The sequence below is a fragment of the Mobula birostris genome, chromosome 8, assembly GCF_030028105.1.
Source record: "Mobula birostris isolate sMobBir1 chromosome 8, sMobBir1.hap1, whole genome shotgun sequence".
Taxonomy (NCBI): domain Eukaryota; kingdom Metazoa; phylum Chordata; class Chondrichthyes; order Myliobatiformes; family Myliobatidae; genus Mobula; species Mobula birostris.
In genome coordinates this window covers 149509902-149526659 of record NC_092377.1, presented here as the reverse complement: position 1 = coordinate 149526659, position 16758 = coordinate 149509902, and the positions used below count along the sequence as shown (strand labels likewise).

Here is a 16758-nt window from a genome sequence, read left to right as displayed (position 1 = left end):
TCCCAGCTGATCAATGCCTTTCATTAAAATTCCCTTTCTCGTTTCACTTTGTGCCAGAGCTCTGCCCCTCTACTCCACTTCTGGACCTACAAGCTATCTGTGTGCCTCCAATTTTGTGCTTCTCTATCTTCAGCTACAGAGGGCCCATGCTACAGAACAGCATGCATACCGTAACCCTCTCCATCCACCTCTCTAAGTTATTTGCTAAGACCTGTCACTTTCACTAAACTTTAGGCCATCTACTCAGCATCAAAGTTTGTTTAACCACAATTCTTCACTGTGGCTGCACTGAGCACGCTATATAAATGTCAGCTTTTATTGTAGTAGGCAAACTGACAGGCATTAGTTAGAAAAGAAATTTTAAAAAAGAACTAATGAAGACTTGGAATATTAATTCTTGCTTTTCTCTCTCCTCAGGTGTTGCCTTCCCAGCTGAATATTCCCAGGTTTTTCCACTGCTTTTGCAGTTTTCCAGTATCTTGCGGATTCTTGTTACATTAAGAAAAGGAAAATTAAACTGACAGACTTATGTTTTGAAAGTTGCTTCTACAGGGCTATGAGGACCAAAGCTACTGTACAGTACAATGAATACTTGTGTAAGGTAACTAATGCAGGAAACGCAGTGGCTGATTTATGTGCAGGGAGATTCCGTGATAGTAATGACCTAATGATAACTGGCTTCAGTCATGTTATTTAAGGATTAATAATTGGATAGAATTCAACAAAACCTTTCATATTTTTCCTTGTAATCTTAGACTTTTATTATTATATTCATGTTTATACCCTTGGCAGTCAATCGTCTTCGTGAGGTGCTGAAGCCCATCTGATGAAGCTATTTCGACAGGTGGTTCCGGGATTTAGACCCAGAAACAATGAAGGGTCAGCAATATATTTCCAGGTTAGTGTGTAACTGGATAAGGAACCTGCAGGTGGAGTGCTGGTTTAAATTTCATCCAACAGGTGGCTTCTTTAGTAAAGTCGCACTGGCAATGAAAAGTTTATGCCTAGGTCTCTGAGCTAGAACTTGAATCCCCTCCATCAACTAATTCCGTGTATCAGAGAGGAAGGAACTCACATCAGAACATATTGTAAAGCAAAATGTCTAACAAATGTAATGTCCTGGTTCACATCTTTACTGCTATGCTGTGTGTATTTCATTTAGCAGTTCTGTAAGAGCAGTCTGTTCTGCTTTCAGCCTGCTTGGGTTAGGGTTGAAGATAAGGGAAGATGAGGAATGTGTACCATCCAATTAGGATGGTAGAACTGAGGGGAGGTCTTTCTGGTGAGTGACACTAAGGTTGGGCTTGGGGCTTTTGTTTGGCGGGAGATGACGAGAGGAGGCGCTGGGGAGAAACGATTGTAGGATACGACCCGGTGGGAGACCTGTTTGTTCGAGATGGATTGTGGGTGACATTCAGAAGATGGTGTGAGCTTTCACGTAGACCAAGGGCTCAGCGCGTGAGTGACAGAGAAGTTCAAGATGAGCTCCAAATAGTGCACATTTGACTGTTTAATTAAAAGGGGCCCTTTTCTTTTTGTTTTTCTTCACTAACCCTTTAGTTAAGATAAGATTCATAAATATAATTCCTTTAATCGTATGCAGTGCACTGTCTGTCATTTTGTGGCACTAATTTGTAACAGGGTAGCAAGTTACACAGCATCTACACCAAGCAGGGTTTGGGGTGGGAGAACTGTCTCAATCTTGCGAGTTTGGTGGGACCGGAGACTGCCTTCCCTAGACTTACGCAGCCAAGGAAAATAAAATAAAAGGTTTGACAAAATAAAAAATTTGTTAAAGTCGATAATGGTAAGTTGTATTGCTTTTCATTTTGTCTCAGAAAAATACTGACACTCTATTGATTTTCTCGGAGAAAAACACAATGGCCAAAGATTCCGGGTTACATCACGCCGTTCTGCAAATTTGCCCAGTCAAGGCTCAGTGTGGATCATTCTTGCACATCTCCCATGTGATGACATAATTTTGCACATCTCACTCGGGGTGACATCATTCCCCATGGAATGCTTCTTTTGGGATAGGGGATCACAGAGCATCTTTCCCCAGGGCTGACCATCTTTGGCCAGTGTCGTGATAATTAAGTTTCCAGAGCTCATGGCTTAGTTGGATCCTCACTACTGCAAAAATCATAAACATGTACTAAATGTAACCTAATGAGACACTTGCTCATGACTATAATAAACTACAGTCAGTGGAGGTATATTCATATAAGCACATAGAACAGAGAATGGCACAGTACAGGAGCAGGCTATTTGATAATCCTGTTTCAACACATTCTTTGCAATTATCATTTCTTTGTTTATCTAACCACTGTACTTTGCTTCCCAACCTTATACTATTTACATACTTAGTTAAAACATGGTGTATTAACATATTTTACTTTTTGGTTCAGCTGATTCTCAGATTTAGCTACCTCCTGTACTTGTATCTGACAGTCTGTTTGTCTGTCATGAAGTGCAGCACCAATTTCCCAACCATTACCTTTCTCCAAGGTCTTGCCCCCGCTGCCGATTCTCACTCTCCGGTTCCTGAGATCTCACTCTCTCAGTCCTTCAAATTCACTCCCCAATGCACAGATTCAATTCCGGCATTCTCCACTCCTTCCCAGCCAAACACATTTTCCACATCCCATCTTCTCCCTAACATTTGCGTAACTCTGATTCTGCATGAAGACAACCTCATACTCACATCACCCCAACCCCCCCCCCACCAACCTCCTCACTGATGTTAACCATATAACAATTACAGCACGGAAACAGGCCATCTCGGCCATTTTAGTCTGTGCCGAACACTTACTCTCACCTAGTCCCACCGACCCGCATATACCTATAGGTCCATATACCTATCCAATTTTTTAAAAAATGACAATATCGAACCTGCCTCTACCACTTCTACTGGAAGCTCATTTCACACAGCGACCACTCTCTGAGTAAAGAAGTTCCCCCTTGTGTTACCCCTAAACTTTTGCCCCCTAACTCTCAACTCATGTCCTCTTATTTCATTCTCCCCTACTCTCAATGGAAAAATCCTATCCACGTCAACTCTATCTATCCCCCTCATAATTTTAAATACCTCTGTCAAGTCTCCCCTCAACCTTCTACGCTCCAAAGAATAAAGACCTAACTTGTTCAACCTTTCTCTGTAACTCAGGTGCTGAAACCCAGGTAACATTCTAGTAAATCTTCTCTGTACTCTCTCTATTTTGTTGACATCTTTCCTGTAATTCACTGACCAGAACTGTACACAATACTCCAAATTTGGCCTTACCGATGCCTTGTACAATTTTAACATTACATCCCAACTCCTATACTCAATGCTCTGATTTATAAAGGCCAGCATATCAAAAGCTTTCTTCACCACCCTATCCACATGAGATTCCACCTTCAGGGAACTATGCACCATTATTTCTAGATCACTCTGTTCTACTGCATTCTTCAATGCCCTACCATTTACCATGTATGTCCTATTTTGATTAGTCCTACCAAAATGTAGCACCTCACACTTATTAAGTTAAATATTTCAACCTGTTACTTAAATCAAGGCATTAAGTTTACACTCAGCCAGAATGCTGGCTGTACAATCTTTCCTAATGAATTATCAAATAAATTTGCTGATAGCCTATGCAATTTTTTAAAAATCCACAGTTCTTATCCTCATTGAGTTTGATCAGCTTACTTAATATATCAGTTTTTCCCCTATTTTAAATGAATCAGAATCATTGTGAAATTTGGTGGTTTGTGGCAGCAGTGCAGAGCAATACAAAAACATATGTTACAGAAAGATATATTTTTAAAAAATTAAAAAAGTAGTGCAAAAAGAGCAAAAAATTGAGCTAGTGTTCATGGTCAGTTCGGCAATGTGATGGCGGGGGAGAAGAAGCATTGAGTGTGGGCACTCATGGGTGAAGTACACTCACTTCATTACTCACCCCATCATCCACTGTCATGTTCACCTGATAAATACTGAAGCAAAAACAATAATTCAATATTTCCTGTCATCTTATGTTCATCGAAACTTTGTAAAAAAGGTATTCTTAATAATAGAAAGCGCAACAATTTTACAAGCTCTCTGTATTAACTCGATGCTCACTTCCCACACTAAGCTTTGGGTTTACAGTATCTGTAATAATAGTTTGTTATTATGTTATATGTTCCTTGATAACTTAAGAGCCCTTGAAGCACTTTGCAACCTACAAAGTACTTTTCAAGTCATTTTTGTATACTTATTTGTTCGTACAGTGCAGAGCAGACCCTTTAGGCCCAAAGAGGTGCAACTCCCAGTGACCCACCTATTTAACACTAGCCTAACCACAGGGCAGCTCACATTGTCCAATTAACCCATTATCCGGTACATCTTTGGACTTTAAGATGTTGGAAAAGATTTGTAGCTTGGGTTGAGGATGTTGTTGTTGAGTGGCTCGCAAAGCTGGCTTGTTAGCTGGCCGACGTTTCATGACCCAGCTGGGCAACATCATCAGTGCAACTTCGAATGAAATCTTGGTGATCTGCGAACAATGTAGGTCACTAACAGTTCACTTGAAGTTGCACTGATGGTGTTGCCTGGCTGGGAAACGAAACGATAGCAAGCTAACGAGCCAGCTCGGTGAGCCGCCTGACAACACCATCTTTGGACTGTGGGAGCAAACTGAAGCATCCGGAGGAAACTCACGCGGTCACGGAGAAAACGTACTGTTACATACCCCGTGGGTATCTTGTGACTGTCTTGTGAGCATGATGTAATGGTCTTGTGGAGGTCACATGATGACCTGTTCTCAACAGGTTTATAAAGGGAAACCCTGGTGACGCAGTTAGTTTCAGTTGAGTTGTTGTTTGCTTGGTTAGTAACTCTGTTATGCTGCGTATTTGTCATGATGCAGTTTAGTTTTAAACCAGAGTTTTCCTGTCTATTTTTAAGGTGCAAAGATTGGTGCTGGCAGTTTCGCCAATTGCTGCCAGGTTTGTGTGTTGCATCTATAATTTTCCCTTTTCAGTCATATTGGAGATTGAAGACTTTATTAAAGGACGGGAACCTGAAAGATCGAATGACGTTGGAGTCGTTTGGCGGTGTTTATAAAGGATCGACCTTATTGAGGATTTGTTCATAATATAGTGACCTGTATCTGGATAGCTCTTGCAAGACCAGGGAAGTTGTGCAGTGTTCACTTGTCAGGAAAAGGTCAGTTCCTTTAAGCCGTACTATTTCCTTCATCATGAATCCTTTGGAGAATCAGCAGTAACGTCACGTCTTTGAAGAAATCCGTTTCCAGAGAAGTTTCTCCTTATTGACTGTGTAAAACACTTGGACTTTCGAATTTACCATCTTAAGACTGGGTTTTGAATTTACCACTCTAAGAACTGTTTTCGCATTTACCCTTTTAAGAACCGTTCCAGAGTTGCTGTATAGCAGTTAACTTCTGGTTATGGTAGTCATTTGAATACTTTTCGCTATTTGTTGAGCAGAGTTTGATAAATGTTTGTTTGTTTTTATGAAACCTGCCTCAATTGATAATTCATTGTTGCCGATTACGTGACAGTAATAACTCCTTACAGACGGCGCCAAAAATGAACGACAGACTGCATGACATCCTGAGCTGTAACAGCATCGTGCTAACTGCTACACTACCATGGTGCCCCATCAGTAACCAATTTATGTATAGCAAACTTGCAAAAGCAACAAAACAAGAAATATGATTTTTATTTTAACAGAATGTGGACTTTGCTGGCCACACCAGAATTTGTTGTCCATTATAATTACCTTGAATTGAGGCGGGGGGGGGGAGAAATGAATTACTTTGTTGGATCTGCAGGTCACATATAAGGCAGGAAGAGTAAGATTTGAAGAACTCCTTCCTTAGAGGACATTTGGTAAAAAAAAACATTCATAACAGGGCCAGATTAAGCTAGTGCGGGGCCTGTAGCGTATGTTATAAAGGGGCCCTAAATTTAAAAAATGCACATAAGTATTAAAACATAAATTATTTACTTGCATAGTAAAATAATTCAATTTTTTCATTTGCTATACAGCCAGATAATACGACAAATGTCTGACACTTCAGTAATACTATTACTTACATGTAGGAATCAATTTCAAATGTCAAAAGTAACAAAACTACAATTTAAAAGTTAGATTTTCTAGATTTAGCATGAGCAAATTTGTTGATGACACTGGAAATGTCTATTTCACGCAGAAGTTCACGTTCAATGCTCATTAGAGTGAGATTGTTCAATCTGTTTTGACCCATGGTGCTCCTTAGTTCATTTTTAATCCTTTTCAATTTTGAAAATGAGCGTTCTCCACTGCAGTTGGTAATTATGAGTGACAAATAGATGCACAAGGCACTTTCTACATTTGGAAAACATGACTCCAAAGAATTGTCAGTTATCAAACGGTACAACTGTAACTCTACAAGGTCTTGTTTGGCGCCAATTTGAGGAGCAAGATCAGTTTTCAACAGTTCAGTAAACTGCACAAATTTTTCATTAAGACTTTCTTACAGATCTTCTGGATATGATTAATACGATTTGATGACCTCTTTACGATCTCTTCAGGTGTAAACGACTGTAACTGATGAAGGAATCCAAAAACACCATTCACCTTTAGATAAACCTTCTGCCTTTTTGACAGGGCAGAAAGCAAGCTGTCAATAATGGCAAGAAATGTTCGGCTTTTAAACTTCTGAGAAGGCATTTGAGATTCAACAAGTGGATCAAGAGTGCTGGAAACACTGAAATCATCATACGCGCTACTTTGCTTGTGTTTTCTTAGAGTTTGCTGTTGATAATCTTCACACTCAGTCAGATCCTTGGTTTTTTGCTCAATGTCTGAAAAAGCAGACCACATGGCTTGAATATATCCATGCAAGGATTCATAGAGTGCACAAGCTGTGTTCAAGTCTTGGCCAGAAGATTGCAAAGAAGCACTGGTCATTTGAAAATGCTGTAATACTTGATCCCACAATATGACCATTATTCCTGTTTCCAACTTCATCATGGTTGAAAGTAGTCCACGAGCCTGTTGTCGACACTCCGCCTTCTGATCATTGTTATTTGAAATGTCATCCAAGACTTGTTTTATTGCAGAAAAGCTGTGTAAAAGTGTTTTTGTTCCATTTGAATGAGCTGACCACCTGGTATCTGACATTCTTTTCACAATGGGCAAATGAGCACCACCATCAGATAATGCAGCAGAAAGGAGATCCCACCGATATGTATAAACAGAAAAAAATATGTACAGGCTTTCTACAAATTGAAAAAAAATTAATACTTCTTGACAACATTCAGCAGCACATTTTCCAACCAAATTTAGTGAATGTGCAAGACATGGAATGTAATTCGCAAACTCATTCAGCTCTTTAATTCGTGTTTGTAAGCCACTATACTTGCCACTCATGTTGCTGGCATTGTCATAACTTTGACCAGACCATGGCAGTCTTTTATATCAATGTCATTTTCCTTTAAAAAGTCAAGTAAACTTAAGAGTGAGCTGTTCAGCACTATGACCCTCCATATCCAAAAACTTCACAAATCTTTCAACTGGTCCAGACGGCAAAACATAGCGCACAGTCAAAGTCAGCTGGTCCACATTAGATATATCTGGAGTAGAATCCAATGAAACAGAATAATACTTGTATTTCTTCACTTCACCGATAATGTGATCCAGTATGCTGGATCCAATCAGATTGATGAATTCCTCACATGTTGTTTTAGATAGGTATGATTTATGTCCCCTTCCTTGGTTTGCATGAGCATTTATACCACAACACAGCAAGGAGACAACACATGCCTGCGTACACATACTGTACCATGCAGCATGCAGCTCCCTGACATGAAAACAACAGCGTTGCCAGATCGTCGTTGTCGTGGTGTGGATGAAATCACAGAGCGTTGCGTTACCAGTAGGTACAAGGCAGTTTCTTTATTCGACAAAACAAGATTACAGCAGGCAGAGACCCCTGGCAGAACAGATCTAACTACCTTGTGATTGAGGCTCGATATTGATTTGCTAAACACGAAGGACAGTTCATAGTTACAAAGTATAGACAATTCTTTTGAAGTTTTCACATCTTTTGATTAAATTCATTCTACCGGCGCCAGTATGCCTAAACTGGCATTCATGGCCTTTAGGAATGCAAGTTAAAATCCATAATACATTATTTGGTATGTTACATGCTAACATAGAGGACAATTCATATTCAAAAAGCATAGATATGGTGTCTTTGCAACTACCTGTAAACTTAGCATTCTTGTCTCAGAGGCACCAGAGATGCATTGTTACAAATGAAACTGGTTTCACAGCTTTTAGGAAATGCATTGTTATGAACTCAATCCACAGTACTTTGTCAAAGAACAGAAGACTGGTGGCTGAAGTCATTTATTTAAGTGTAAATGAATCACCTACCCAGTCGTGAGAATACGGTGAGATGCCGATTTCACCAGACTGCAGTTTGCAAGCATTTAGTGCGGGTGGGGCCCTCGAAAATGCGGGGCCTGTACCATATGCTACTTTTGCTACTAGGTTAATCCGGCCTCGATTCATAACCAGCAAGAGAAAATCAGCGGACGCTGGAAATCCACGCAACACACGCAAAATGCTGGAGGAACTCAGCAGGCCAGGCAGCATCCATGGAAAAGAGTACAGTCGACGTTCAGGGCCAAGGTCGTTCAGCAGGACTGATCCATTCATAACCCATGGGAACAGACTGCGGCTACTCTATGGGCTGATAAACAATAAACTTTCTACTACTACTTAAAAGGAAGTGGTTAGGTTGTAGAGTGGGTGCACAATTAATGGCAGGGGAAATCAGATCAATATTTACCCTAACGCTAAGCAAACTTAAATCATTTCTAATAGGTTAAGCATTAAGATGAGACCATGCACTACAGCAGACACCAAGCACATGACTGCAGATGGCGCTTCTTTCCAAACTGAGTTGCTTTTCTATTGGTGGACTGCGTTTTTGGTTCGGTTCTCCATGAATGACGTTGAGCAGAGCGGGTGATGCCTTCCGGCTGCGGCAGCACAGTTTTCATTGCAGGGAAAGGGAGCCGTTGGTCGAGCCGCTGGGAGCCGGTCAGGGAGCCGTACCGCGCCGGCACTGGTGGCAGGCGATCCCAGTGTGGCCGGGGCATCGGTAGGCCTCACTCCCAGGTAACAGCAGGGGCTCTCTCGCCCGGTGGGTCTCCCACACGCACCTCATTCATCCGCCACCCCACACACAATGCCCTCCTCCGAACCTTACATAAACCGTGACAGGCGCGCATGCTTTGCAGTTTCCCGTTACTGCCATCACGACTCGGTGCGATTCCTCTCATTTCAATGTCAGCCTCGCGAAATGCTGCTGCCCGTCACCGGAGCTGAGGTGATCTCGGCCAGAAACTTTGTAAAGGGCAGGACGAGGTGGATTAATGAGAAGTGCAAAGGATCAGCTTCAGCCTTCTGCCTGGCCTTCGCTGCCTCGATCACGTTTGGGGGGTTTATAATGGTGAAGATGTTCTTGCAGGGAGAGTGACAGTGAGAGGAAAGATGGAAGGGCTCGCAGGACAATGGTATGAATCGCGGTGACCTCCACTTTCACAGACCTCTTCTGTTTGTATTCGGTGATCTGAACATGCTCTCCCGGGTGCAGAACTAGGAACACAGTGCAGCCGAGAAGGGGGCTTCCTGGTCTACTGATAAGAGTGTTTACATAATATCGCCGCGGCGGAGACTACTGGCTAATGTTTTCATTTGGGGGGTTATTTTCAGGCATGGCGGCTTCTTGATTGTTCCAGGTACTGACAGTGTACGGATAATAAGCCCAGTGGACTTGCAGAAAGGCGCCCACCCAATTGTCAACCTCCGTCTCTTTATCTCTGTCTCACACACAAACACTCTCCCCCTCGCTATTTCACACCCTCGCTCTCTCCGCCTCCCCTCCCCCTCCCCTCCCCCTCCCCTCCCCCTCCCCTCCCCCTCCCCTCCCCTCCCCCTCCCCCTCCCCCTCCCCCTCCCCCTCCCCCTCCCCCTCCCCTCCCCCCCTCCCCCTCTCCCCCTCTCCCCCTCCCTTGCGTCCTCTCAATCCCTCTCTCGCACCCCTCCCCCTCCCCCTCCCCCTCCCCCTCCCCCTCCCCCTCCCCTCTCCCCCTCCCTTGCGTCCTCTCAATCCCTCCCCCTCCCCTCTCCCCTCTCCCCCTCCCTTGCGTCCTCTCAATCCCTCTCTCGCACCCCCCTCCCCCATGTCCCCACTCTCTCCTCTCGCCCCCTCTCTCTCGTGCCATCTCTATATCGCGCCGTCTCCCTCTCTCGCGTGCCCTCCCCCTCTCTCCCCCCCTCTCCCCCCTCTCCCCCCTCTCTCCCCCTCCCTCTCTCCCGCGACCCCCCTCTCTTGCATCCTCTCAATCCCTCTCTCGCACCCCCTCCCCTGTACCCCACCTCTCTCACCCCCCATGCCATCTCCCTTTTGCGCCCTCTCCCCCCTCTCTTTTGCGCCCTCTCCCTCTCTCTCTCTCTCTCTCTCTCGCAGTCCCCCCTCCCTGTCGCACCCCCGTGCCATCTCTCTTTTGCGCCGTCTCCCCTTCCCCCTCTCCTCCTCTCCTCTCCCCCCTCCCCCTCCTGCGACCCCCTCTCTTGCGTCCTCTCAATCCCTCTCTCGCGCCCACTCCCTCTCACGCCCCCCTCCCCACGCCCCCAATCTCTCCCTCGTGCCACCTCTATATCGCATCCTCTCCCTCTCTATATCGTGCCCTCTCCCCCTCTCTGTCACGCCCTCTCCCACTCTTTGTCGCGCCCTCCCCTATATCGTTCCCCCCCCATATCGTGCCCTCCCCCTCTCGCGCCCTCTCCCCCCTCTCTCGCGCCCTCTCCTTCTCTCTCATGCAATCCCTCTCCCGCGCCCTCTCGCTCCCTCTCTCTTGCGCCCTCTCTCTCTCTCTCTCACTCCTCCTTTCTTTCTGTCTCTCTCGTGCCTGCTCTTGACCTCTCTGTCACACACGCTGTTGCTCTCTGTCACGCACTCACTTTCGCTCTTGTGCACATTCTCGCTCTCTGTCTTGTGCACACTTTCTCACTCTCTCTCTCACGCACACTTTTGCTTTCGATCTCTCTCCTGCATGCTCTCACATTCCCTCTCATTCCCTGCTGTTCCCAGAACACCCATATCTCAAATTTGCAACCTCATGGTGTTAAATAATGTAGATAAGCAGACCTCCTGAGAGGTGGAAGTATTTCTCATTGACTGGCTGATGGAGAAGTTTTTCCATGTATGTTTTATCTGATCATGTTTATATAGGACGATGGGTGAGCATCACTGCTGTAATTTCTCTCACATGCATGTTCCTGCATGCATGCGCTCTGTCTCTCTCTCTGTCTCTCTCTCTCATGCCTGCCCCCCCTCTCTCTCTCTCGTGCCTGCCCTCTCTCTCTCTCTCTCTCTGTCTCTCTCTCTCTCTCTTGTGCCTGCCCCCTCTCTCTTGTGCCTGCCCCCTCTCTCTTGTGGCTGCCCCCTCTCTCTCTCTTGTGCCTGCCCTCTTTTTCTCTCTCTCTCTCTCTCTCGTGCCTTCTCTCTCTCTCTCGTGCCTTCTCTCTCTCTCTCGTGCCTGCCTTCGCTCTCTCTCTCCTGCCTGCCCCCTCGCTCTCTCTCTCTCCTGCCTGCCCCCTCGCTCTCTCTCTCTCCTGCCTGCCCCCTCGCTCTCTCTCTCTCCTGCCTGCCCCCTTGCTCTCTCTCTCTCCTGCCTGCCCCCTCGCTCTCTCTCTCTCCTGCCTGCCCCCTCGCTCTCTCTCTCTCCTGCCTGCCCCCTCGCTCTCTCTCTCTCCTGCCTGCCCCCTCGCTCTCTCTCTCTCCTGCCTGCCCCCTCGCTCTCTCTCTCTCCTGCCTGCCCCCTCGCTCTCTCTCTCTCCTGCCTGCCCCCTCGCTCTCTCTCTCTCCTGCCTGCCCCCTCGCTCTCTCTCTCTCCTGCCTGCCCCCTCGCTCTCTCTCTCTCCTGCCTGCCCCCTCGCTCTCTCTCTCTCCTGCCTGCCCCCTCGCTCTCTCTCTCTCCTGCCTGCCCCCTCGCTCTCTCTCTCTCCTGCCTGCCCCCTCGCTCTCTCTCTCTCCTGCCTGCCCCCTCGCTCTCTCTCTCTCCTGCCTGCCCCCTCGCTCTCTCTCTCTCCTGCCTGCCCCCTCGCTCTCTCTCTCTCCTGCCTGCCCCCTCGCTCTCTCTCTCTCCTGCCTGCCCCCTCGCTCTCTCTCTCTCTCCTGCCTGCCCCCTCGCTCGCTCTCTCTCTCCTGCCTGCCCCCTCGCTCGCTCTCTCTCTCCTGCCTGCCCCCTCGCTCGCTCTCTCTCTCCTGCCTGCCCCCTCGCTCTCTCTCTCTCTCCTGCCTGCCCCCTCGCTCTCTCTCTCTCTCCTGCCTGCCCCCTCGCTCTCTCTCTCTCTCCTGCCTGCCCCCTCGCTCTCTCTCTCTCTCCTGCCTGCCCCCTCGCTCTCTCTCTCTCTCCTGCCTGCCCCCTCGCTCTCTCTCTCCTGCCTGCCCCCTCGCTCTCTCTCTCTCTCCTGCCTGCCCCCTCGCTCTCTCTCTCTCTCCTGCCTGCCCCCTCGCTCTGTCTCTCTCTCCTGCCTGCCCCCTCGCTCTCTCTCTCTCCTGCCTGCCCCCTCGCTCTCTCTCTCTCCTGCCTGCCCCCTCGCTCTCTCTCTCTCCTGCCTGCCCCCTCGCTCTCTCTCTCTCCTGCCTGCCCCCTCGCTCTCTCTCTCTCCTGCCTGCCCCCTCGCTCTCTCTCTCTCCTGCCTGCCCCCTCACTCTCTCTCTCTCCTGCCTGCCCCCTCGCTCTCTCTCTCTCCTGCCTGCCCCCTCGCTCTCTCTCTCTCCTGCCTGCCCCCTCGCTCTCTCTCTCTCCTGCCTGCCCCCTCGCTCTCTCTCTCTCCTGCCTGCCCCCTCGCTCTCTCTCTCTCCTGCCTGCCCTCTCTCTCTCTCCTGCCTGCCCTCTCTCTCTCTCCTGCCTGCCCCCTCTCTCTCTCTCCTGCCTGCCCCTCTCTCTCTCTCCTGCCTGCCCCCTCGCTCTCTCTCCTGCCTGCCCCCTCGCTCTCTCTCTCCTGCCTGCCCCCTCGCGCTCTCTCTCTCCTGCCTGCCCCCTCGCGCTCTCTCTCTCCTGCCTGCCCCCTCGCGCTCTCTCTCTCCTGCCTGCCCCCTCGCGCTCTCTCTCTCCTGCCTGCCCCCTCGCGCGCTCCCTCTCCTGCCTGCCCCCTCGCGCGCTCCCTCTCCTGCCTGCCCCCTCGCGCGCTCCCTCTCCTGCCTGCCCCCTCGCGCGCTCCCTCTCCTGCCTGCCCCCTCGCGCGCTCCCTCTCCTGCCTGCCCCCTCGCGCGCTCCCTCTCCTGCCTGCCCCCTCGCGCGCTCCCTCTCCTGCCTGCCCCCTCGCGCGCTCCCTCTCCTGCCTGCCCCCTCGCGCGCACCCTCTCCTGCCTGCCCCCTCGCGCGCACCCTCTCCTGCCTGCCCCCTCGCGCGCTCCCTCTCCTGCCTGCCCCCTCGCGCGCTCCCTCTCCTGCCTGCCCCCTCGCGCGCTCCCTCTCCTGCCTGCCCCCTCGCGCGCTCCCTCTCCTGCCTGCCCCCTCGCGCGCTCCCTCTCCTGCCTGCCCCCTCGCTCTCTCCCTCTCCTGCCTGCCCCCTCGCTCTCTCCCTCTCCTGCCTGCCCCCTCGCTCTCTCTCTCTCTCCTGCCTGCCCCCTCGCTCTCTCTCTCTCTCCTGCCTGCCCCCTCGCTCGCTCTCTCTCCTGCCTGCCCCCTCGCTCGCTCTCTCTCCTGCCTGCCCCCTCGCTCTCTCCCTCTCCTGCCTGCCCCCTCGCTCTCTCCCTCTCCTGCCTGCCCCCTCGCTCTCTCCCTCTCCTGCCTGCCCCCTCGCTCTCTCCCTCTCCTGCCTGCCCCCTCGCTCTCTCTCTCTCTCCTGCCTGCCCCCTCGCTCTCTCTCTCTCTCCTGCCTGCCCCCTCGCTCTCTCTCTCTCTCCTGCCTGCCCCCTCGCTCTCTCTCTCTCTCCTGCCTGCCCCCTCGCTCTCTCTCTCTCTCCTGCCTGCCCCCTCGCTCTCTCTCTCTCCTGCCTGCCCCCTCGCTCTCTCTCTCTCCTGCCTGCCCCCTCGCCCTCTCTCTCTCTCTCTCTCTCTCCTGCCTGCCCCCTCGCGCTCTCTCTCTCTCTCTCTCTCTCCTGCCTGCCCCCTCGCGCTCTCTCTCTCTCTCACTCTCCTGCCTGCCCCCTCGCTCTCACTCTCCTGCCTGCCCCCTCGCTCTCACTCTCCTGCCTGCCCCCTCGCTCTCACTCTCCTGCCTGCCCCCTCGCTCTCACTCTCCTGCCTGCCCCCTCGCTCTCACTCTCCTGCCTGCCCCCTCGCTCTCACTCTCCTGCCTGCCCCCTCGCTCTCACTCTCCTGCCTGCCCCCTCGCTCTCACTCTCCTGCCTGCCCCCTCGCTCTCTCTCTCCTGCCTGCCCCCTCGCTCTCTCTCTCTCTCCTGCCTGCCCCCTCGCTCTCTCTCTCTCCTGCCTGCCCCCTCGCTCTCTCTCTCTCTCCTGCCTGCCCCCTCGCTCTCTCTCTCTCTCCTGCCTGCCCCCTCGCTCTCTCTCTCTCCTGCCTGCCCCCTCGCTCTCTCTCTCTCTCCTGCCTGCCCCCTCGCTCTCTCTCTCTCTCCTGCCTGCCCCCTCGCTCTCTCTCTCTCTCCTGCCTGCCCCCTCGCGCTCTCTCTCTCTCCTGCCTGCCCCCTCGCGCTCTCTCTCTCTCCTGCCTGCCCCCTCGCTCTCTCTCTCTCTCCTGCCTGCCCCCTCGCTCTCTCTCTCTCTCCTGCCTGCCCTCTCTCTCTCTCTCCTGCCTGCCCCCTCGCTCTCTCTCTCTCCTGACTGCCCTCTCGCCCTCTCTCTCTCGTGCCTGCCCCCCTCTCTCTCTCGTACCTGCCCCCACCTCGTGCCTGCCCTCCCTCTCTCTCTCTCGTGCCTGCCCCCCCCCTCTCTCTCGTGCCTGCCCCCCCCTCCTCGTGCCTGCCCCCTCTCTCTCTCGTGCCCCCTCTCTCTCTCGTGCCTGTCCCCTCTCTCTCTCGTGCCTGTCCCCTCTCTCTCTCGTGCCTGCCCCCTCTCTCACTCTCGTGCCTGCCCCCTCTCTCACTCTCGTGCCTGCCCCCTCTCTCCCTCTCGAGCCTGCCCCCCTCTCTCCCTCTCGAGCCTGCCCCCCTCTCTCCCTCTCGAGCCTGCCCCCCTTCTCCCCCTCGTGCCTGTCCCGCCCCCTCGTGCCTGTCCCGCCCCCTCGTGCCTGTCCCCCCCCTCGTGCCTGCCCTCCCCTCTCTTGTGCCTGTCCCCCCTCTCTCTCTCTCTCTCTTGTTCCTGCTCTCTCTCTCTCTCTCGTGCCTGCCCCCCCTCATGCCTGCCCCCCTCTCTCTCTCTCTTGTGCCTGCCCCCCTCTCTCTCGTGCCTGCCTCCTCTCTCTCTCTCTCGAGTCTGCCCCCCTTCTCTCTCTCGAGTCTGCCTCCCTTCTCTCTCTCTCGAGTCTGCCCCCCTTCTCTCTCTCGTGCCTGCCCCCTCTCTCTCTCTCCTGCCTGCCCCCTCGCTCTCACTCTCCTGCCTGCCCCCTCGCTCTCACTCTCCTGCCTGCCCCCTCGCTCTCACTCTCCTGCCTGCCCCCTCGCTCTCACTCTCCTGCCTGCCCCCTCGCTCTCACTCTCCTGCCTGCCCCCTCGCTCTCACTCTCCTGCCTGCCCCCTCGCTCTCACTCTCCTGCCTGCCCCCTCGCGCGCTCCCTCTCCTGCCTGCCCCCTCGCGCGCTCCCTCTCCTGCCTGCCCCCTCGCGCGCTCCCTCTCCTGCCTTCCCCCTCGCGCGCTCCCTCTCCTGCCTTCCCCCTCGCGCGCTCCCTCTCCTGCCTGCCCCCTCGCGCGCTCCCTCTCCTGCCTGCCCTCTCTCTCTCTCTCCTGCCTGCCCCCTCGCTCTCTCTCTCTCCTGACTGCCCTCTCGCCCTCTCTCTCTCGTGCCTGCCCCCCTCTCTCTCTCGTACCTGCCCCCACCTCGTGCCTGCCCTCCCTCTCTCTCTCTCGTGCCTGCCCCCCCCTCTCTCTCTCGTGCCTGCCCCCTCTCTCTCTCGTGCCTGTCCCCTCTCTCTCTCGTGCCTGCCCCCTCTCTCACTCTCGTGCCTGCCCCCTCTCTCCCTCTCGAGCCTGCCCCCATCTCTCCCTCTCGAGCCTGCCCCCCTCTCTCCCTCTCGAGCCTGCCCCCCTTCTCCCTCTCGAGTCTGCCCCCCTTCTCCCCCTCGTGCCTGTCCCGCCCCCTCGTGCCTGTCCCTCCCCTCGTGCCTGCCCTCCCCTCTCTTGTGCCTGTCCCCCCTCTCTCTCTCTCTCTTGTGCCTGCCCCCCTCTCTCTCGTGCCTGCCTCCTCTCTCTACTCTCGAGTCTGCCCCCCTTCTCTCTCTCGAGTCTGCCTCCCTTCTCTCTCTCTCGAGTCTGCCCCCCTTCTCTCTCTCGTGCCTGCCCCCTCTCTCTCTCTCTCCTGCCTGCCCCCTCGCTCTCTCTCTCCTGCCTGCCCCCTCGCTCTCTCTCTCCTGCCTGCCCCCTCGCTCTCACTCTCCTGCCTGCCCCCTCGCTCTCACTCTCCTGCCTGCCCCCTCGCTCTCACTCTCCTGCCTGCCCCCTCGCTCTCACTCTCCTGCCTGCCCCCTCGCTCTCACTCTCCTGCCTGCCCCCTCGCTCTCACTCTCCTGCCTGCCCCCTCGCTCTCACTCTCCTGCCTGCCCCCTCGCTCTCACTCTCCTGCCTGCCCCCTCGCTCTCAC

General features: G+C 52.1%; 1 protein-coding gene across 1 annotated transcript in view; it reads left to right on the top strand.

The window, feature by feature from the left end:
• The first annotated feature begins 9009 nt into the window (after positions 1-9009).
• LOC140201831 (solute carrier family 23 member 2-like) overlaps positions 9010-16758 on the top strand; it is a 116616-nt gene continuing 108867 nt past the window's right edge. Inside the window, exon 1 of the mRNA XM_072266539.1 lies at positions 9010-9163. The gene's annotated coding sequence lies outside the window, so the exon portion shown is untranslated. The remainder of the gene's footprint in view (positions 9164-16758) is intronic.